The sequence below is a fragment of the Haematobia irritans genome, chromosome 5 (genome assembly GCF_050003625.1).
Source record: "Haematobia irritans isolate KBUSLIRL chromosome 5, ASM5000362v1, whole genome shotgun sequence".
Taxonomy (NCBI): domain Eukaryota; kingdom Metazoa; phylum Arthropoda; class Insecta; order Diptera; family Muscidae; genus Haematobia; species Haematobia irritans.
This window is the reverse complement of record NC_134401.1, coordinates 81,326,260-81,349,567: the sequence shown is the minus strand read 5'-3', so window position 1 is coordinate 81,349,567 and position 23,308 is coordinate 81,326,260. Positions and strand designations below refer to the sequence as shown.

Here is a 23,308-nt window from a genome sequence, read left to right as displayed (position 1 = left end):
ACGTTGCTTAAACAGATTTTACCTATCATACCCGCAAATATCTAGGTTTTCCTTCTTTAAATTAACTCGAAAATTCTAATTTCTGTTTGTCCTATCCATCAAAGATGCAATAAAATGTCCTCCGAACTCTGCACAGGCTCACTGTCCTCTCCGAAGTTTTTTTTTTGCGATATTTATATTCGATTGTTTTTTCACTAGTCTTTTTAAATTTCTTTTGCTCATATTTTTTTTACAGCTGTCAAAAATGTCTACCAAGTGTAGACAATTTGTTGAATATGTCACCATAATAGTTGACAAAAGTGGTGACTTTGAGACATTAGACCCCAGTCTTCCTACAGGGTATATATATTCTGGGTCGTGGTGAAATTCTGAGTCGATCTAAGCATGCCCGCCCGTCCGTCTGTTGAAATCACGCTAACTTCCGAACGAAACAAGCTATCGACTTGAAACTTGGCACTAGTAGTTGTTATTGACGTAGGTCGGGTGGTATTGCAAATGGGCCATATCGGTCCACTTTTACGTATAGCCCCCATATAAACGGACCCTCAGATTTGGCTTGCGGAGCCTGTAAAAGAAGCAAATTTCATCCGATCCGGCTAAAATTTGGTACATGATGTTGGTATATGGTCTCTAACAACCATGCAGAAATTGGTCTACATCGGTTCATAATTATATATAGCCCCCATATAAACCGATCCCCACATATGGTTTGCAGAGCTGTAAAAGAAGCAAATTTCATCCGATCCGGCTTAAATTTGGAACATGGTGTTAGTAAATGCTCTCTAACAACCATACCAGAATTGGTCCATATCGGTTGATAATTATATATAGCTCCCATATAAACCGTTCTCCAGATTTGACCTCCGGAGCCTCTTGGAGGAGCAAAATTCATCCGATCCGGTTCAAATTTGGAACGTGATGTTAGTATATGGCCGCTGACAACCGTGCCAAAATGGTCCATATCGGTCCATAATTATATATAGCCCCCATATAAACCGATCCCTAGATTTGATCTCCGGAGCCCACTGGAGGAGCAAAATTCATCCGATCTGGTTCACATTTGGAACGTGGTGTTATTATATGGCCGCTAACAACCATACTAAAATTGGTCCATTTCGGTCTAAAGTTATATATAGCCGATCCCCAATCACACAAAAATTGGTCCATATCGGTTCATAATCATGGTTGCCACTTGAGCCAAAAATAATCTACCAAAATTTTATTTCTATAGAAAATTTTGTCAAAATTTTATTTCTAAAGAAAATTTTGTTAAAATTTTTATTTCTATAAAAAATTTTGTTAAAATTTTTATTTCTATGGAAAATTATGGCAAAACTTTATTTCTTTAGAAAATTTTGTCAAAATTTTATTTCTATAGAAAATTTTGCAAAAATTTTATTTCTACAAAAAATGTTGTAAACATTTTATTTGTATAGAAAATTTTATATAGAAAATCTTGTCAAAATTGTATTTCTATAGATAATTTTGTCAAAATTTTATTTCTATAGAAAATTTTGTCAACATTTTATTTCTATAGAAAATTTTGTCAAAACTTTATTTCTATAGAAAATGTTGTCAAAATTTTATTTCTTTAGAACAACCTGATAAAAAAATGTGTCAAAATTTTATTTCTATAAAAAATGTTGTCAAAATTTTATTTCTATAGAAAATTTTGTCAAAATTTTATTTCTATAGAAAATTTTGTCAAACTGCCTTTTTTTAATTTAATTGCAAGCGTTACCGCAACCCAAGTAATTCGATTGTGGATGACAGTCTTTAGAAGAAGTTTCTACGCAATCCATGGTGGAGGGTACATAAGCTTTGGCCTGGCCGAACTTGCGGCGGTATATACTTGTTATAAATCTTTTAACATGGTGGTGGAAATAAATTATTACCGAATTCGATTGTACCTACTAATAGAAATGGTCCACGCGACCGTATGATGAAGGTAGCCAAAACCGATGTCGTCGACAGACCCAACCAACACCATACGAGATATTGGTTGTGTCGACCGAATCAGTCGGGTGACAGAACTGCCAACTGGTAGTTGCTACAACTGTCAAAAGGAGGTTGGCAATAAATTCGATTGTCACAACCAATCTGTATTCTATGTGCACACAGAAAAGAGATTGGTTGGCAACCGGTTGTAATAATGAACATTCTAATTATGGAACGAAATATCAAGTGTATCAACTTTATTTACAACATGGGTTCTATTCCTAAGACCATCTGGGAGCAGTATCAAGACAATGTTAAATTATGATAATAGTCAAATGATTGTTTTAACCAAATGCTTCAACTATGAATAATTTTATTGGAAATTGGTTGATACAACCTACCAAGAAAACATTTTGCAACTTTCATTCAGTACTCATCATCACCATACGGTTGCACAAACCAAATGTTATTGGAAATATTTGTGATTGTCATTTTAATATTTGTCAACGAAAAATTATTTATATTTGTTGTCGAGGAAAAATCTAAAAATTTATTCTATAAAAGTCAAACCCATTTTTTTGTTTACTATATTATTTAAATATTTTAGGGGACATCAATAGAATAAATATATTTTTTATTAAAACGAGACAATTAAATTATTCACAAAATTTTTCGTGAGTCACGAAATTTTTCGTCATTTTTTCGACATTTTCTTGCGTGAGTACAAATTTTCTTTTCGTGAGTGTGCGTGAGTCCTACTAAATAATATCGTACGTGAGTGTGCGTGGGTAAGATTTTTCCGTCGTGATTATGCTTGAGCGTGAGTAAAATATTACTCACGTTCACACCTCTAATATCGAGTATTAGTTGCATCTCCCATAATTCGATTGAGTCGACCGAATTAGTCAGGTGACACAACTGCCAACAGATTGTTGCTACAATTGCCAAAATGAGGTTGACAATAAATTCGGTTATCACAACCAATCTGTATTCTCTGTGTAAAATCATCGATGAAAATCTGACAAGGATAAGTGCAGCTTGACTCAGGGTATGTCAACCTATTTCACTTGTCTCCCTTAAACGAAAGACGTACTTTGAGCTTATTCGTTGAGGGTATATTTAAATCGCTCTAGCCCACTAATGTGTGATTACTTCTTTTCGTACAAATAATAGATGTTTGGATTTAATTATTATTGTTTAAACAAGTAAAATAGCTTATATTGTGCATATTTAAAGCACAACTGCTTCCAACTGGCTCTCCATAGTCCATTTACGTTATAAAATCGTCTCTGGTCGACATTTGAAAATGAAATTGTCTTCGACACCTAGGCGACACCTACGTAGTTTGTTATGCATGCGTGTGTGTGTCGGTGTATGTATGTGTGTATTATAACCACTTCTTTATGGGAATTATTTACATAAAACATGTTTTCGTTTATCCTTTTTCCCATGACCTAAAAATGAATCCAAGGATGTGACATCACCTCACCTTACCTTGCGGTTATGTACAAGTCGGGAGTGACGCACATACATACACACGCATACACAAACAGTAAATTGAGTATGGAGTAATTACACACCTTATGACCTTACATCGTATTTTTTATTTATTTCATTTCTGTATTATCTTCAATTGAATTGTAATGGAAACAAGTGGACATTCTCCATTCATTTGCTGAAACAATTGATCCCAGTTCTCGGCGTGTAAACTACAACAGCTGATGGATGACTTCATGCCACCGCCACAGAATTTTATGGTCAACAAAACAAATAAAAACAATATCGAATAAAAACTCACTACCAAAACATTAATGATGTTTCCCCAGGTTTTGTGTGTTTTTTTAATTTTCATAAAACACCAAACGAGAAAATTGTCATTTCAGTTTGAAAATAAAAATGTTATGGTTCTTAACTGAGAGGCCAGAAACATTGATAAAGACTGAACGAGAATACAAAACTACCAACAACGAACTAGTAAAACACAACAAATAAAGAAATCACCTAAAATGATTGAAAGAAGAACATTTAGCTAATAATTTTTAAAAATGAAATGTCTACATGTGTGTATATGGATATATGGACATTAGGTTGGTTCTGATAGAAACCAGAACTTTTTAAAGAACTACATTTTATGATTTTGACGGTACTGCAATGATATTCCCATGTTCAGTCATTCCGAATCGCAAATCACAAGAATTTACTTTTCTTACAGCGAAAAATACACTCGCGGACTTAATTCCAAATCTAATATGATCTTCTCATTAAAGAGAACTATATTGCCAATTTTTAAGTTTATATGTTTTAGGATTAACAAAATATCAACAAACGAAAATTGTACGATTTGTGATTCCGATTATTGGAACATAGGGATGTGATGATTCTCCAACATTTTGGAAAATTCAAAAATAAAAATAAAATCGAAGAAAACTCCAAAATAAAAACAAAATCGAAGAAAACTCAAAAATAATAATAAGATCGGAAATTGACTGTTTTTGGAGCACAGAGACGAGACTAACCATTAAAATTAAATACAATTTCCTTAAATATAATATTTTTTTTTGTGACCATGTTATTTTAACTGGTCGAAAGCCACAATAATTTATTTTGATTATGTTATTTTTATTCGAACAAAATTCTTTTCACTGGGCAAATATAATTGCAGCGAAAATGTTACAATGTCGCCACAAAAAAGTTGGAATACATTTTCGAATGTGATTGTGATCGTACGTTGAGACCCATTAAACCATTTTTATACAAACCATCATAGAATTGCGATTGGGATATAATAAATTTGTCATTCCGTTTGTAACACATCGAAATATCCATTTCCAAATATATAAAGTATAAATATTCTTGATCAATAAATTATAAGACGATAAAACCATGTCAGTCTGTCTGTCTCTTTTAATCACGCTATATCCTTCAATAATGGTATACGCAAGAAAACGTGTACCGAAAACGTTTTTACAATTTTTGTTTAAAGTTTCTTTACATCTACTCGTGGGTGCCCAAAATGTAACTGCTTAACTGTATGTGTTGCTTGTGCGTTGATGACTATAGCGATAATTGTCTGTTGATGACAATAACAGCTACGTAGCCCAGTGGATAGTGTGTTGGCTTAACAAATGTATGGTCCGCTGTTAGGTGAGGTTAGGTAAAGAGGCAGCCCGATATTTCAGGCTCACTTAGACTATTCAGTCCATTGTGATACCACAGTGTAGAGATATGCACGTGAGTAATATTTTGCTCACGCTCACGCACACTCACGACGGAGAAATCTTATTCACACACACTCACGCACGATATTTTTTGGTAGGACTTACGCTCGCTCACGAAAGGAAAATTTGTACTCACGCACGAAAATCTTTTAAATGTCGTGACTCATGAAAAATATCGTGACTCACGAAAAATGTCGTGACTCACGGAAAACCACGGAAAACCTTTAGAACCTGACTGAAAACATGAGTATGGTTAAAATCGAGTGCGTTATAAAACTCTTACCACCTAGGATGTCACTAAAATTATAAATGAATTCAACTCGTAAGCAATTTATATTCGTCAGCGGGATTATTTTCGTGAGCGTGTTTTTCCGAAATTCGTTACTCACGCACACTCACGAAGATATTATTTTCGTGACTCACGACTCACGCGTGAGTCGCGAAAATTTTCGTGAGTCACAACAATTTCGTGTCACGTGCACACCTCTACCACAGAAGTTAACTTCTCTTCTGTTTCATGTTTAGCTCAATTAGGGACCTCTTTTTATAGCCGAGTCCGAAGAGCGCCTCATGTTGCTATGAAACCACTTATAGAAACTTTCAAACACTCAAATATCCACCGCTGAAATTTTTTTTTTGGTGTTCGGTCCGACCCTTTATAGGCGGGGATACTAACCATTGCACCACGGTGGCTCCCAACCATCGTCCGCGTTTCGATTCTCCGTCGAGAAACGTACCATTTGATCCGATATTCTTAGAGAGTATGTTTCATCAAATTCACCTGAAATTCGATATATTTCCATGTAACCCATGAGGACGTTCACATCATTCAAAAGACCTTTGATTTCGCTGAGCGATTAACCATATCTCTATAATCCGCACGCAATCCAGTTCACACACTCAGTTTAAATAAAGGACATTTTAGGGAAATTATAACAGCAGCCGCGAACAAGAATTTAGTACACAATAGTTCCTTGGGATACCATGTACCTGTCAATTGCTGAAAAATTTAGTACAATCGACTATTCGAAGTGCCGATTAGCAGACAGATTACAAGCAAACTTACGCCTCTAGCTACTATCAATACACAATTAACCCTAGAATTTAGTTACTTTAATATGCGAACAATATTTTGTTATAAAATATAAGAAATTATATAAAATATAAGAAATTTAAACATATTATTTAAAAATCATATTTTCTTAGGAAATATCCGTAAATCTTATTGCATTAAATTTGAAATCTGGAGCTTTAATGGTCCCCGATTTTATCTAGTAATTTCAATTCGGTAGACTGACTTATGGGGGACTTCAAATTATTCTTAATTCAATCTTCCTTACGATTCAATTGCGCGATGAATTTTGACCGTATCGCTCTTGCTTTTAATAGAGTTATAAGAAAAATGCATACCAATTAAATCAGCGCTTAGAATTGGTCTCAATATACCAACTAAATTTTAGGTCGCCAACTTATCGTCCGCATTGAAATGCTAGTTTGAAATTATACATCATTTATTGAATATTTAATCTCCAAATATTCTTATGCGAATTGATTTTCTATGAATTTCATAGTTTAATTTGCCATAATTTAAATTTGGTGAATACTAGTTTTCTATATTTTATTATTTTTTATTTATTTATTTCATTGTATTTGCGATGTTCTTCTGATATGCTTTGTGATGTGATTTCATTCAGTTTTAAGCAAATCATCAATACTTCTGAACTAATGAGTCAATTTAGTTAACTGGTTTCAATACTACCGGTACTGAGATAAAAAATTAAAATTTATTACTGCTTTGAATATCAGTGCAATTTATATGAAGCTTTAGATTTTTCCACACAAAACCCAATAATAATTGTTTGGGCTTAACCCTCTAAAGCCCTGGCCTGCTTTTAGGCGGTTCTCATTCAAAAACAAACGTTTTTGTGAAACCTACTTTTGAGCAACAAAAACGACTTAAATGAAAATAACACTAGTTTACAATTTTTTTCATGTACACTTGATGAGAGGCAACTTTTCTTATGTATTTTGATCTGTTGAATTCGAAAATTTTTTTATGGAACAGTTTTCGAGATATCCCGTTATTTTTCGTTTTTCGCTCTATTTTCACTAAACTAATTATATCTTGAGTTAGAAATGTCCGAATATATCGTTGTTCGTACTTAAATGAAAGGTATTAAGATGACGAATGATCGTTTATAATTGGATCTGTGATAAATTAAGTGGATCAAAAAAGGCCAAATTGTCAAAGAAATCGTATTTTGCAATGGACTTTTTCCGCCAGAAAAGTATAAATCATTTAAAAAATCTCTTCATGGTCATATAGATAATACTCTAACGTAAGTAATAAGACCAACTAGAAGAAAAAGGACCCAAAAATGACAAAGTTATAAGCAATTGAGTGAACAAATCGGATGTCTAATCATGCAAATATGAGCAACTCACCCACACAAAAATGCCTCTCGGCCACAGAGAAATGCATTTTTGTGTGGATGAGTGCCTCATATTTGCATGATTTGATATCATTCAATTGCTTATAACTTTGTCATTTTTGTCTTTTTTCTTCATCTATACGACCATGAAGAGAAACCCGACGTTTTTCAATGGTTTATACTTTTTTTTGGTGGAAAAGGTCCATTGTAAAATACGATTTTTTGAAAATTTGGTCTTTTCGCATCGATATTTTTTGAACCACTTAACTTATCATCAATTATACACGATTATTCGTCATCTTAATACCTTTCATTTAAGTACCAACAACGATATAATCGGACATTTCAATCTCGAGATATAATTTGTTTAGTGAAAAAAGATCGAAAAACTAAAAATATCGGGATATCTCAAAAACTGTTCCATTAAAAATTTTTAAACATCTTTTTTCGAATTCAGCAGATCAAAATAAATAATGTCAACTCTCATTAAGTGTACATTTTCAGTGTAAACTAGCGTAATTAGTTACAACTCCAAAAAAGCAATTTGCAGTAAATATATTCAAGACTTTACTACACCTTTAATTTTCATGATATTATCAACTGGTCAAAAAACGGGCATTAGAGGGTTAAAAACTAGTTTCAAAATTTCATTCAATTGCAAGAGAGGTATCTTGGTGTAATGGCTAGAATGCTCTTCTTGCTTACATAGAATAAAAATTGAACTGGTTTTTTTGGATCATGAAGAGTTTATAGCCTTGCCATCAAGGCTTGGCTGAGTACATAGATTTCTTGCGAATGCGAGTTTTACTTAGCAAAGAAGACACATTTCTCGGATGCAAAGTTTTTCTTCTTGGTAAAAAAACGATAAACTTATCAATGAAGCGCTTTTGTCCTAAGACTTTGTATAGTCGATTTAAAAATTGGTATCTTTATATAAAAGACAATTCTGTAGAACTAAGAAAATTGGGAGTTAATCTTTCTGAAATTATTTAAATCGTCCTTAAGTACGATGATGTTTTGTAACTTGGCTATCACCTAAGTGTTTAGAACTAGGAGATATATTTCAAGACTTTATTTTAACCCATTAACTCTCAAAAAGAAACTGCCAGACAAAAATTGATTTTATGGGTTTTTACTCACTCAGTAACGACTAAATAATACGATTTAAATAAAAAACTGACACTTTTCTTAAAAAAGGGTGTCACCATGTGGGGACATTGGGCAGATCAAGATTCTCCAAAAATCTCCATTACCTGATAGTACAATTAAATAAAAGTATTTTACGACACTTATAGATCAGATGCAGTATAAAGCTGTCATACACTGAAAAAAGTAAACTTTTATATATATCTATAAAACAGATATATATAAAAGTAAACTGTTTTTATATATAAAAGTAAACTGTTTTTTACTTCATATTTTGAGATTTCCACAAAACGTTGTATAAACCAGGAAAATGTGATGCACAGTTGTACTTTTTAGCTTCAATTCACAAAATTACACCCTCTCGTAGAAGAAAAAATGAACTGAAATTAAAGAAAACAAGTATATACGGCCGTAAGTTCGGCCAGGCCAAAGCTTATGTACCCTCCACCATGGATTGCGTAGAAACTTCTTCTAAACGTACCAAGAGGCTCCAAAACCAAAACTCTGGATCGGTTTATATGGGGGCTATATATGATTATGGACTGGTATGGACCACTTTTGGCATGGTTGTTAAATATCATATACTACCACCACGTACCAAATTTCAACCAGATCGCATGAATTTTGCTTCTCCAAAAGGTACCGGAGGTCAAATCTGGGGATCGGTTTATATTGGGGTTATATATAATTATGGACTGATATGAACCAATTCATGATTGTTGGATACCATATGCTAACATCACGTACCAAATTTCAACCGAATCAGGTGAATTTTGCTCTTCTAAGGGGCTCCGGAGGTCAAATCTGGGGATCGGTTTATATGGGGGCTATATATAATTATGGACCGATTTCGACCAATTTTTGCATGTGTGTTTGAGGCCATATATTAACACCACGTACCAAATATCAATTGAATCAGATGAATTTTGGTCTTCCAAGAGGCTCCGGAGGTCAAATCTGGTGATCGGTTTATTTGGGGGCTATATATAATTATGGACCGATGTGGACCAATTTTTGGATGGTTATTAGAGACCATATACTAACACCATGCACCAAATTTCAGCTGGACCGGATGAAATTTGCTTCTCTTAGAGGCTCCGCAAGCCAAATTTGGGGTCCGTTTATATACGTAAAAGTGGACCGATATGGCGCATTTGCAATACCATCCAACCTACATCAATAACAACTACTTGTGCCAAGTTTCAAGTCGATAGCTTGTTTCGTTCGGAAGTTAGCGTGATTTCAACAGACGGACGGACGGACATGCTCCGATCGACTCAGAATTTCACCACGACCCAGAATATATATACTTTATTAGCTCTTAGAGCAATATTTCGATGTGTTACAAATGGAATGACAAATTTATGGTGGAGGGTATAAAAATCATTGGCGCCAAATCATGACTACTTTAACCATACATTAGCTCATTCTTACAATTGTTGGGAATCGTACGAAAATTTTCATTTGGTTTAGTTCATATTGAACTTATGTGTACGGTCATCGAACTTTATATTCACGTTTAGTTCATAAAATATTTGAGACATACTTAAAAAACGAAAATTTCATTGGGCTGTGGAAATTTTCGCAAAAAGTAATAAAATTTAACTACTAACAAATAATTTTTTTACAATAAAAATAAGTTAAATTTAGCGTTAGTTTAACTACGGAAATTTTTTTCTGTGTGCGTATATTTAAAATTACCAAAATAACGGGTAGCTCTTAGTTATTTGAATTTAAAATTGTGTCCTCATATGGGGACAGAGGACGGTAATGGGTTAAAGACGCTTTTTATTTTAAACATTGCATAATTTGTGAAGGATTTTGATGTTACATGTGACGGATAAAAGCATAAATTAAGATTTGATTCCTAGTATAAAATACGGTAAACTGAATTTCTAAAAGTGAATTTTTAGCATGGCACAAATGCTTTTGGTAAGCTGTTTTTCAGCTCAACTACTTAGCCAGCTTTCATTCGCAAATCATACGTTTCAGTAGAGAAACCTGAATAAACGGATTCCATATAAGATATTCTATAGTGTATATTATAATATACAAACTTCAACCTCAAATTCGTGCTTCTTTGTATTTTTTAATTTTTATCTATGGAATTAATAATAATTCCTACAATTGAGATTTTCTTACAACATTAATTTCCCAAAAAAAAAGCAACAGACTCGATACTCTATAAAGGAAATTCATATTTAATTGCTTATATCATATATTTGCGTTATATTTTTACCTACTTTTCCACCAGAGAGTAGAGCAAGTAAACAAAATTGAATATGCAGACAATTGAATTGGACATTGCATTGGACAATTACTGAACACCATAAATCTTTTTATATCCGAAGAAGAAACAAAATGCCATATGTTTTCTATAAACACAAATGCAAACAAATGCTCAGGCAAAAAAACAATTCCTGATGTCAGACAACAATAAATGCGAATACACTTGCCAGATTTCCATTCATTTTAAGAAGGCATTGCTTTATGACTTTTAGTCTATTCTCAAATTCTGAGTATTTAAATTTAATTAACACAATTACTAAACGTGGTGCTTAATTATTTCGAAACACACATTCACTCTTCTCAGTTTTCAACATTCGCATTAAAATATTGACTCATAAATTGAAACAAATCGAATCGATTTATAGAAATGTTCTCCACACAAAATAAATCAATTATGGTCTGTCTAGGGAAATTCAATAGGGGGAAAAATAGAAAAGTTTTCCAATAAATTATGGTCAATATTTGGTCAATACAACTACAATGAAATTAAAGAAGAAATTTATCTGCACATTGTAGTAATACAGAATAAAACTTTTATCAGAGTCAACGCAAGGTTGAACTCATGAATTTATTATCATACAATGGAAATGTGATATTGAAAGATATACGGAAATAATAATTGCATTAATATCAAATTAGGTGGAAATATAGTTGCTCAAATGGAAACAAAAAACAAATTATCTCATAACAAAAATCAACATTGTATTACATATTATTTTGTATACTGTAGATTCTTTGATGCGTACCTGACAAGGATAAAATCTATTCAATTTAATAGAGATTTATTGTAAATGGATTTTTTTTGTTTGTACTCTAGATCGGTGTGTACCCAGGGTATAATGAGCCCACAAGTTATTTATAGTAGGGTTAAAAAATTCAAAGTCAACCTTTTGAGATCTTCAATTTCGACTATTAGACTTTTGCAATGTTTTAAGGAAATATTCGAGGAGTTAGTTTAAGTCAGGTTTGGTACAGTAGCAGCCCGTTGTTTTTTCTCAGGCACTCATTGGCTATTGAGTTAATTGCGATACCACAGTGTTAAACTTTTCATTTATTTAGAAAAACTTGTTGGTGTTCGGTCGAAACTAGGATTGAACCCACCAGCCTTTGTATGCGAGGCGGATATTTTGGCCATTACACCATGGTGGCTCCCATGTAATAGACATAGCAAAGATGATCCAGTAGTCGACTTTTCGAGCACAGAAAAAAAGTAAACTGTTTTATAGCAATAATGAACTACCTCGTTCACAAAATTACACCCTCTCGTAGAAGAAAAAACAAGTAAGGAAAGTCTAAAGTCGGGCGGGGCCGACTATACTATACCCTGCACCTCTTGTAGATCCACATTTTCGATACCATATCAAATCCGTCAAATGTGTTGTGTGCTATATATAAACTTTATGTTCCCATATACATATATTTAAGTCTGACTCGATCAGGACAAAATTTGTTAGACTTACGAAAGCCCCAAAATATTTGGCTGCCCGAAATTTTGAGAAAATATGTTGATAAATACGCCAATTATGACCAGATCGGTGATAAATATATGTGGCAGCTATATCTAAATCTGAACCGATTTTTTTTTTTCAAAATCAATAGCGATTGTCTTTCAGCCAATATAAAACTCTGTGCCAAATTTCAGGACGATCGGACTTAAACTGCGAGCTGTACTTTGCACACAAAATTACATATACAGACAGACAGACGGACATCGCTAAATCGACCCGGAATTTAATTCTAAGCCGATCGGTTACTAAACGATGGGTCTCAGACTTTTCCTTCTTGGCGTTACATACAAATGCATAAACTTATTATACCCAGTACCACAGTAGTGGTGAAGGGTATAATAAACTGAAATTAAAAAAATCATTGGGGCCAAATCATGACCATTTTAACCTTACAGTAGTTCATTCTTACTACATTTGGGAATCGTACGAACATTTTCTTTTACTTTAATTTATATTGAACTTATGTGTACGGTCATTGAACTTTATACCCATGTTAACTTCATAAAATGTTTGAGACATACTTAAAAACAGGAAAATTTGATTAGACTGTGAAAAATTTCGAAAAATATAATAAAATTTTTACTACAAGCAAGTAATTTTTTTGCAATACAAATAAGTTAACGTCAACGTTAGTTTAACTACGGATATTTTTTCGATGAATTTAAATCTGTTCTGCGTGATTTTCACAAATGTGATAATATTGTCCTAACACTGGGAAAATCATTGACCTAATGTGAAAGATTATACAAACTAAATTTTAGGTCACGCGATTTACACAATATTAACCGTTATGAACAAAAATGCTTGTCAAGGAGTGGTTGTATGAATTTGGTATGTACTAAAAAGTTGTTCATAATTTTATAGGCTATATTTCTTCCCTTGAATGTTTGGTAAAATGGTCAATAGTTCAAAAGCTGGAGTCGAAAAACGGAAACATCGGTGAAAAGTGGTAATTTTTCGACCTTTTTGGGGTTTTGAGCATGAAGACGAAAATTTTCAGACGTAATATATTCAGCATTTTTGTTGATCGAAGCAAGAGCTACAGCTTTGCAAAACAAAATTCACAATATTTTTCGAGTAATGGCCAAGCGAAAAAAAGAAGAACATAACATAACACTCTATTCAATAGAAAAGAAATACATTTCAACTTACACTGAAAAAAAATATTGTCGTGAAGTCCAAGATTTCATGTCTTTAAAATACGAATGCAAATTTAGCTTAGCATAGAATTCAATATAAAGTTTTCTCCAATATAAAGTTTTATTCCTTGTCCAAAAGTCGATAAACTTTTCAATGAAGTCGTATTGTCCTTACAATGAAGTGATTTCACTTAAAAATGGGTATCATAAAATGAAAGGAACAATGTTTGGGCTAAGGTCAACTTGACTTTAATAATTGAGAAAAATTCTCTAAATTTAATGAAATTGTCTTTAAATTTGTTGTCTTTTTGCATCTTGACTACAAAACAAAAAATCGTTCAAATATAGGACATGTTTTTCAAGACTTTATTTTAAAGACGTTTTTTACTTGGAACATAGCATAATTTCTACTGAAAGTCGAGTCTTAATTTGGAAAATAAAGTTGTCGTTAACTCGTTTTTACACAAATCCCAAATTTAAAGAAGAATTGTGTCTTAAAAGTATCCTTACATTTATTATCCGCTTCTTTGGCTCGGAATCAATACCAATAATTTTAAAGTAAAGACAAAATCTTTGGCACCCGGCATGCTTTTTTTCAGTGTATGAACTACAAAATTGCACATATTTGGCTCAGCCTTAAATCTAGAGTATATATTTTGTAAGAGAAAAAATTGATGCAAAAATGGTTGATGGTTTTTGTTTGAAACAAAATAGAAGAAAATTGCCAAAAAAAAGCTCAAAATCGAATTTGGGGAAAAAACTATAGAGGCTCATAAAAAACGAACGGCAATCAATATGGCAAAATTCAGAAATTACATTTCTCCCCTTATCGAGTACTTTTGGCTGGGATAAGTGATTTGTTTGGAGTCAAAAAGTTAAATATTGTTCCACAATGTTATTTGTAAACAAAAACTTAGTTTAATGTGCACTGTATCTTTTAAAACACAACCACTATTTTTAAGAAAAAAAAAAGACAAAAAGAAATAGAGAGATGTTCTTTTTTGGATATTATATATTTCTGTCGGAGGAATCGGTGTTCTTGGACACAAATCTTTAATCTTTTGAGTCCTTCCGTCAAAATGGTATGTCTCTGAAATACGAAAAAATTTCTTAAAATTAAGATAGATCCTCACTCAAAAAACAATGAGCCCACCAAGAAGGCAAATATTAGTCAGTTTTAGAAAATTTATGTAAATTTTAGAAAATTCAACTAAACTGTATCACAAACGCCAATGTCACGCTGATATGACAAAAAATAAGTAAAGATTTGCGGAGAAATTCAAGAAAAATTACCAAACATAATTATTATTATTTTTTCCCTTGATAAATAATAAATAATTGTTCCCCCTTTTCAGCAAACTTATCTAAGAATCGCGTTCTCCAAACACAATAATTCCATGAACTCAAAAAAAGTTAATTTGGCTTTAGTGCCATAGATGGTCCACTTTTTTTTTTAAAAAGACTTTTCATTTAAAGAAATAATTCGTTTTGTTTATTATTGTTGGTTTATTCTTCAATCATTATTGTTGTTTTTGAGCTTAAAATCATGTACTGACTAAACTACAAGTGAAGCTTAACCATCAGAGGAAAAGTATACTTAAATAAATTTGGGCAAACCCCTATATGTTAGACTGCAAGACGGTTGGACAGCTGTTTCGGAATTACCACATTCCTCATCATCATCCTCTACCTTCAGCAAAACTAACAACCAATTATGAGAATAAATTCGGGTAATTCACTTGAACCTCCCGAAAAATTACCCGAATTTATTCTGATAATTGCTTGATATTTTTAAGCTGAAATCAAAAACAACAATAAAGAAATAATTTTTAACTCAACTGAGATTCATTCTAAGGCTTGAAATATAATCTACGACTTATTTTGAGGATTTTGCATTTCTGATTTAATTTGGACTTTTAAACTGACGTTTTTTAACATATCTTTGTCAATATATCTCAAGTGGGAATGCGAATTCGACCTTAATTTTTTGAACATGCAATTTCAACAACCTTATGAACGAAAGTTAATAAGTTCGAAGTTTTTTTTCGTTAAATTTACGACACGAATACTGGAAATTTCCAAAAAAAATGCCAAAAACATGCGTTTTTCTCATACAGAAAAAAATTCACGAACATTTTTTCAATTAATAATATTAATTAATATTTTTTATTGACTTTCAATGATTCTTTTAATTGATACTATCATTTCTGTGATTGAAGACATGTCAATTAAAAATTAGTTGGATCAATTAATTTCGTGATTTAAGACAAAAAATATTTTTTTGTGTGCAGTCTTGTATTGAATAAACATAAAATTTACTTGACGCTCCCAATGTTCATACACCCAAAGCAAAAATGCTTTCCTCCGGAGCTAAATTTAAGACAATAATTTAAGAATTTGTGGCAAACGGTTCAAAGATTTTCTCTAAACTCTTTTATATGTTTAAAGAAAGTATTTTACAAAATCTTTTTTCAGTGTAATTGGAATGATCTAAGGTACACCTAACGACATGAAGTTCACAAGTAAGTAAATGTTGTACCTTTTTTGGATCCAGAAGTTAAACATCAACCGAATTTTCTGAGGAATATGCTTGCTTTATATCGATTGTTCGAAGTGTGGAATTTCACTACCCCTGTCTCATTGTGGAGTGTATAAATAAATTTCCTTGACAAATTTCCTTAGTTTTCTGTGTGTCGTATACATTTTTATCATCAGTAAATTTTCTATATGAAATTTTCTAGAATAAAAAAATAGTGGCGACATTGATCTTGAAACAGATGGGCACGACATTAAATGCCAAAATAAGCAAATTTTGTGAATGTGCACCGCAATTAGAAATGTTAGTGAAAATAAATTCGAAAGGTCTGCCAATACAGAATAACAAAATTTAATTTTGATTTTGAATACAATAATGGAAAGATCGTCAATAGTAGGAAGCTAATTTTTCTTTTGAAGATCTCAGATTTTCTTTAAAATCAGATAGCTAAGATGGGAGAAATTCGTTGCAACACTTGTCATTTATTCGGGTTTATCTTAAAAACAAAATAAAAAACTGGAATCTTTTTCTGCATTCTTCAAAGCAATTTTATCCCCTTCTATGTAATACCCTCCATTTCTCGAGTTTTGAGAATAGCCAGAAGTCATACCGAGCTAAATCAGGCGAATATGGTGAATGCGGAACGATGCCGATTGAATTTTTGGCCAAATAGCGAGCTAGTGTAGAGAGGCGGTGCACCGAAAATGCGTTCTAGATGGTTTGATAATCCCAAGCTTGAATGATGATTGTTAATGACATTGAGATGAAATTGGGCCCAGATATTGTTAATTGTCCTACCAAATCAAGAATAACTACCTAGAAATAAAAAAACCCACAAAGTTTAAATTTATATTCGAAACTTCATCTTAGATTTTGCCCACAGTGGTACTTATATTCCAATTCAACTCAACCAAGCCTAAGTATATTTAAAATTGGTCACATTTTTTTTTTGTAATTCTCACACTTTTTTCCGTTTAACCTTTACCTTGAAGAAATAATTACCAAGTTCATTTATTAAATATTCTAAACAAACAAATAGATAGAAACCATTTATATCTATAGCCACAGTTTCTATAAGAATCCTTAGTAGATGTACTGTGGTGGTGTGGGTCTAGGTCTATTATTGATTTTAATAATTTTGTTTTCTTATTTACCAATATATCAATTGGTGACTTGGCAAACATTTGTGCAAGCAATATTTTCAATTTCATTTTTATTGTCACCTATACCAAGATGGTGCATTGAAGTACAAATTGTTTATGAGTTAGGTTTTGTAAGAGGAATATAAGAAGAAAGAAGTACCGGACACGGAGAGAAAAAAGTGTTTTTCATATGTTACGATGAATATGAGTTTAGGATTCAATTGTTTTTAAGTACAACCATAAAATGTTTATAAAGTGGTATAAAATTTCGGGAACATACATGTTAAAATATGTTATGATTGGGATATCAAATTATCTTGTATATACACCTCAAAAAATCGCTTCTCTAACAAATTTCCCAAACATCCCCAAATTTTGCAGGAAGCACATATTTGTGTGATGTTTGTTTCATATGAAAATATTATATGTTCGAAAGCACATTGTCCCAAACAATGTAATATGTTTGGAAACATCTTCCCCCAAATAAGATTGTGTTCTTACTCAAACGGTAACCATTCATAAGAACATTATTTTTAATTCCTAAACAATATTTTTTTCAATCCATACACACAAGCAGTTTCACAACAACCAATAATTGGTCTCATTTGATTCTCTCGCTGCACCCAGAAAAAAGTGACCCCTTCTTTAAGTTAAAATGAACTCATTGTGAAGAAAGTTGAACTTCGTATAGCGCCAAAGACATTTTTATTTGTTTGAATGATGTGATTTTCGTAGAAATTAGGTAGAATGCATTCCGTATATTAGTTAACATTTTCCTATATTTATGTACCACTATACTACAGAATGAAAAAATTCAACTGAATTGAATTCATATATGGAATGATTTTATTGAACTTTTTTTCATTCATTTGGACAAATCTTACATATTTGTGGTAAACCTTTTACTTCAAAGTTAGATCTGCTTACCTTCGTTTTTAAATACAATTTTATGTATTTATATAAGCAATTTTTTCTTCAATAAAAGACATGTTTTATTAATATATTAAATATATTTATTTAGAATCAACAGCATCGACTGGCCTTGAAATATTAATTATTATTTTTTTTTCTTCTTGTAGTACCTTTCACTTTGAATAATTTGCTGCCTAGCAATTTTGTCCACCTTCTACAATTTCAATACCTACAAATATAAACAAAAAAAATCCAAAACCAAATTTTTCACAAAAGGTTAGCGTCACTGAATATTACCTGTTAATTGAAGATTCCAAAATGAAGTTGAATGAAGGGGTTGTTATTCTGTTGTTGTTTTCTTTTTTATAAACCAATTTTCAAAAAACGAACATATTTCTCACTAATTTAAAATAACAAATATTTTCTATATTTTATTTGTTTTTTATAATATTATTTTACTATATTATTTTTTAACAATCTCTCCGTATACCATAACAACATATCGATTACATCAAAGACAGGTATCGATTACAGGTAGATAAAAGAAATGTAGGAAATTTTCCTATAATCCAACAAGTGTGTTTCCTTAAGTTTTGAAAGGATTGAATACTTCTTAGTACGAATGAACTAAAATATTTTTCTATGCCAAGTGTTATTCGTATGTATGATAAGTTTTCTATAATAAAGGAAGGCAGAATTATCATTTTATAAGAAATTTTACTAAATTTGAGGAAACTTGGTTTTAGTTCGGTTTTTGTTTATTTTTACGAATGCTTTGTTATCAGTGAATAAAATTTTCTTGTTCAGTAGTAAATTCTTATACCCAGCGAAGAAAACAGTATTAGTAAAATTCCATGCCCTATTCTAGTTTATGAACTATTCCTAACTGCTTTCAGTTTAGGATTTTTTTACTGAAACAAGTAAATTTTATTATTTCACACAAAATATTAACTGAGTGGAAATAAAATGGCTAAACTAAATTGATGAACATTTTTTCCTTTAGTTTCGAAGACACTTTTTTCTGGGTGTGTGTTATGTTGTTATCTTTCGTATTCTATACACTCTTCGCTCTCTAAATAAGATATCGCAACATATAGACATAACATATGTTTGCTAGAAATTTCAAAGACCATAGAAAAGGAAGATGTGAATTGGGCTTTGATAGTGTTAGTACCAGAAACCAGAGATTAGTCTCATACTTGAAGGAAGGCGCTTCGAACTTACTGGTTTGATGCAGACAATTTTTATTTTGCTATTTTAGCGACACCAGGAATACCGATTTTCTTCGATAGCAGAATATATCGACGAACGGAATACCAATTAGTGGCGACAGAGGAAAAGCGACGGCGAGGGCGACTTCAGGAATAAGGGTGATTTATATAGCATAGCTTGCGGCGCCCACGAGCCGATTAAACAAGGTTTATTTAACAGAAAAATACATTTAGTTGGGCACCGTGGAGCAGTGGTTGCTACGTCCGACTTGCACGCCAAGGGTCGTGGGTTCGATCCCTGCTTCGACCAAAGTTTTTTTTTTACATATATTCCAGATATGGTCGGAAGATTCCGAAAAAATGTTTAACATTACATTCTACTATATTAAATTTTTACTATGAACTGTAATATGTGTCTTATTAAAAACCTAAAGTCAGAAAAGAACAGTGTTTGATATAAAAGAAATGGACTGTGTTGTTGGTTCAAAAATAACTTTTTTTTATCGAAAAAATACAAATTTTGTAACAAACGAATTTTTTAGGTTATAAAAGTGTATACTTTTCGTAGCAATTCAAAAAACTCTAACAAAAGAAAAAAGTTTTCTGTACACGTTTTCCAAACGTTTTTTTTTTCTTTGTGTGTATAAAATTTAAAAAGAAAATTTATGAAAAATAACGCTTTATTTTTTATGATTTTATAAAAATAATTTGAAATCAACAGAAAAATAAAATAAATCGCTATCACAAACCATCTTAAAGCTAGTACTATTTTCGGTTTTGCGCACGGGGGTAATATCATATCATATCATATCAAAGTATGGATGAAAAAGATCCAGATTGCAGTCAACATTGAAGGCCTACGTGACTAAATAATCATTTTTTCTGCTATGGTTATTGCGAACAAAAACTTGTAGAAGTTCGTTACAACCGTGTTCAATTGAACTTGGTAACACTTCATTTCAGCTTCCTTGTCGTATATATAGTGCGTTCTAACATAATCTTTGTTTTCTTGAGTTGAAACCTCGATGATATGTGACATGATCACACCACGCACGTTTTAAGAGCAACATGTTATTTTTGGACTGTGTGCATGGAACATGCTTGTCGCAAATATGTTATTTTCTCTAAAATTATGTATATGATTTCGGCAACCATATATATTTTTGCCGAGAAAACAAAATTTTTGCAACAAAAATATTCAATGTTCACTATTTTGCTCTTGAAACTTGTTTGGGGAATGATCATGCTCTATGTCTGCGTGTAATTGATCAGACATTTAGCATTTTCTATTTTCTTTCACAAATTAACCCTTGCACAGAATTTCCCATCATTTCTATTCACTAACAACAACAAATTTCTATTAGATCCACAATTATTGGTCCGCATGTAAGGCAAATTTGGATCATCTTCAATGAATCTTACATGAGCTTGTTAACATGTAGGACGGACGTATTCCGTTTTCGGACTCTTTGCATTGCTTTAGAAATTATGCCTTGGAAGTTCTTAAATTCTAAAAAAAAACAAGTAAGGAAAGTCTAAAGTCAGGCGGGGCCGACTACATTATACCCTGTAAATCTAAATTTTCGATACCATATCACATCCGTCAAATGTGTTGGGTGCTATATATAAAGGTTTGTCCCAAATACATACATTTAAATATCACTCGATCTGGGCAAACAAATTGGGCCAAAACTCTGGCTTTTGGGACCATATTACTTCATATCGGGCGAAAGATATATATGGGAGCTATATCTAAATCTGAACCGATTTCAATCAAATTTTGCACACTTGACAATACTACTAATTGTACTCCTAGTGCAAAATTTCAACCTAATTCGGCCAAAAATCTGGCTTCTGGGGCCATATAAGTCCATATCGGGCGAAAGATATATATGGGAGCTATATCTAAATCTGAACCGATTTCAATCAAATGTTGCACACTTGACTATACGACTAAGTGTTATGTTTGTACAAAATTTCAAGCAAATCGGTATAAAACTCTGGCGGCTGGATCCATATTAGTACATATCGGGCGAAAGATATATATGGGAGATATATCTAAATCTGAACCGATTTCTTCCAAAATCAATAGGGTTCTATTCTGACCCAAATTAGGAACATGTGCCAAATTTGAAGGCGATTGGACTTAAATTGCGATCTAGACTTTGATCACAAAAATGTGTTCACAGACAGACGGACGGACGGACGGACGGACAGACGGACATGGTTATATCGACTCAGGGACCCACCCTGAGCATTATTGCCAAAGACACCATGTGTCTATCTCGTCTCCTTCTGGGTGTTACAAACATATGCACTAACTTATAATACCCTGTTCCACAGTTTGGCGCAGGGTATAAATATATTTGGTCATCATTTCATCATCTTTAATTATTTTTGCCTAGTTTTTTACTTGAAAAAGGTTTTGCCTCCGTCTGTGCGTTGGATTTGGGTATGTTGAGGGAAGTGAAAAAGTCATCTCAGCGGGGTCAAACCACCGCTGGGGTGATTTTTTTTTAATTATATACGTATTGTTTTGTGTGTGTTTTTTTTCTATTAATTTTTTACACATTTAATTTTCTAAAATTAAAATTAAATAGAATAGAATTTTAAAATTAAAATGTACTTAAAATGGAATATTTGTGTAAAAACTTCCAAGTGTTTTTTTTTTCTGGGTAGTTACAATGATTTGCATTTCAGTAAACGATATCCATTTTAATTTCACACAAATGTTTATCTTGCACTAATATTGAATTCGATATTGGTTTTGGTATTCGAAATGAGTTTTACGATTACTTTGCGTGAGTTTGGCAAATAAGCCATTGACTGACTGACAAACAAACAAAAAAGATTGCAAAAGGTACAAGTAGCTGTAGAGTGTCATCAGTTACATACGAATGATAAAATGAATTGCTATTCTCAATAAATTTAAATGTAATTATTTGAAGAGTTAGAAATAAAATCCGATTCAATACATTTGGATTACATATACCGTACGAATTCAAAGTTCTACATTTGTTCTTACTATACTTTATTTTATCCAACCTATATTGAAGGACCAAACAAAATCATCATCAGTTGTGGTATCTTCAATATTATTTCAAAATATGCTAATAAATTAAGTTAATTAATCAGTGCACCAAAATTTTAGACAATCGAAGCTTTCTGTTGACGCTAAAAATTTTTCATTAAAAGTAAATCAAAAAAAGATTCGTGTTGATTTGCTCTTAAAGAAAATACTTTATAAGAAAAGGGGAATTCCTTTTGTCTAAAACTTTATTCCGGATGAAAGTATGTTTTCTTTGGGTCTGTAGTATGGTTTTTTCATTATAAATGTTTGCTAATGCGGAAAATTCCTTTCATTAGATGTTCCAGTGTTATAGGAAAACCTTGTCGATCTCACAACAGGGATGCGGTAAGCAGGGTTGTGGAGATGAGCCAATTTTAATAATACTCCATTTGTAGTTCTATTTGGTTTGCTAATACGAACCGAAATAAATTATTATATTTGCCATACTTATTTATGTGTCCAAAAGACTACAAAATATCAGATTTTAAGCGAATTTCAAACCGAAAAACTTTAGCATTTTAGGGGTCTATCTTTCAAATTTCAGGACTATTATTCAAAATAAATTAAATTAGGACATAAGCTCCCTCACAATACGGGCAGATACCAACTATCTTTAGCGTATGTATTTATAAAGGCACAAAATGTCCAACAAATACCTCGGCTTCCAAAAGAGGTAAAATTCTTTTATCGGATTTATATTAAACATTGACGGATATCAACAAAAAAAATACACAAAAATCGAAATTTCAGGCGATACGAATAGAAGT

At 32.2% G+C, this 23,308-nt stretch overlaps 1 protein-coding gene across 1 annotated transcript in view; it reads right to left on the bottom strand.

Moving 5' to 3' along the window:
* Nucleotides 1-23,308, bottom strand: part of lbm (late bloomer) — a 55,040-nt gene that overhangs the window by 18,607 nt on the left and 13,125 nt on the right. The window lies entirely within an intron of this gene.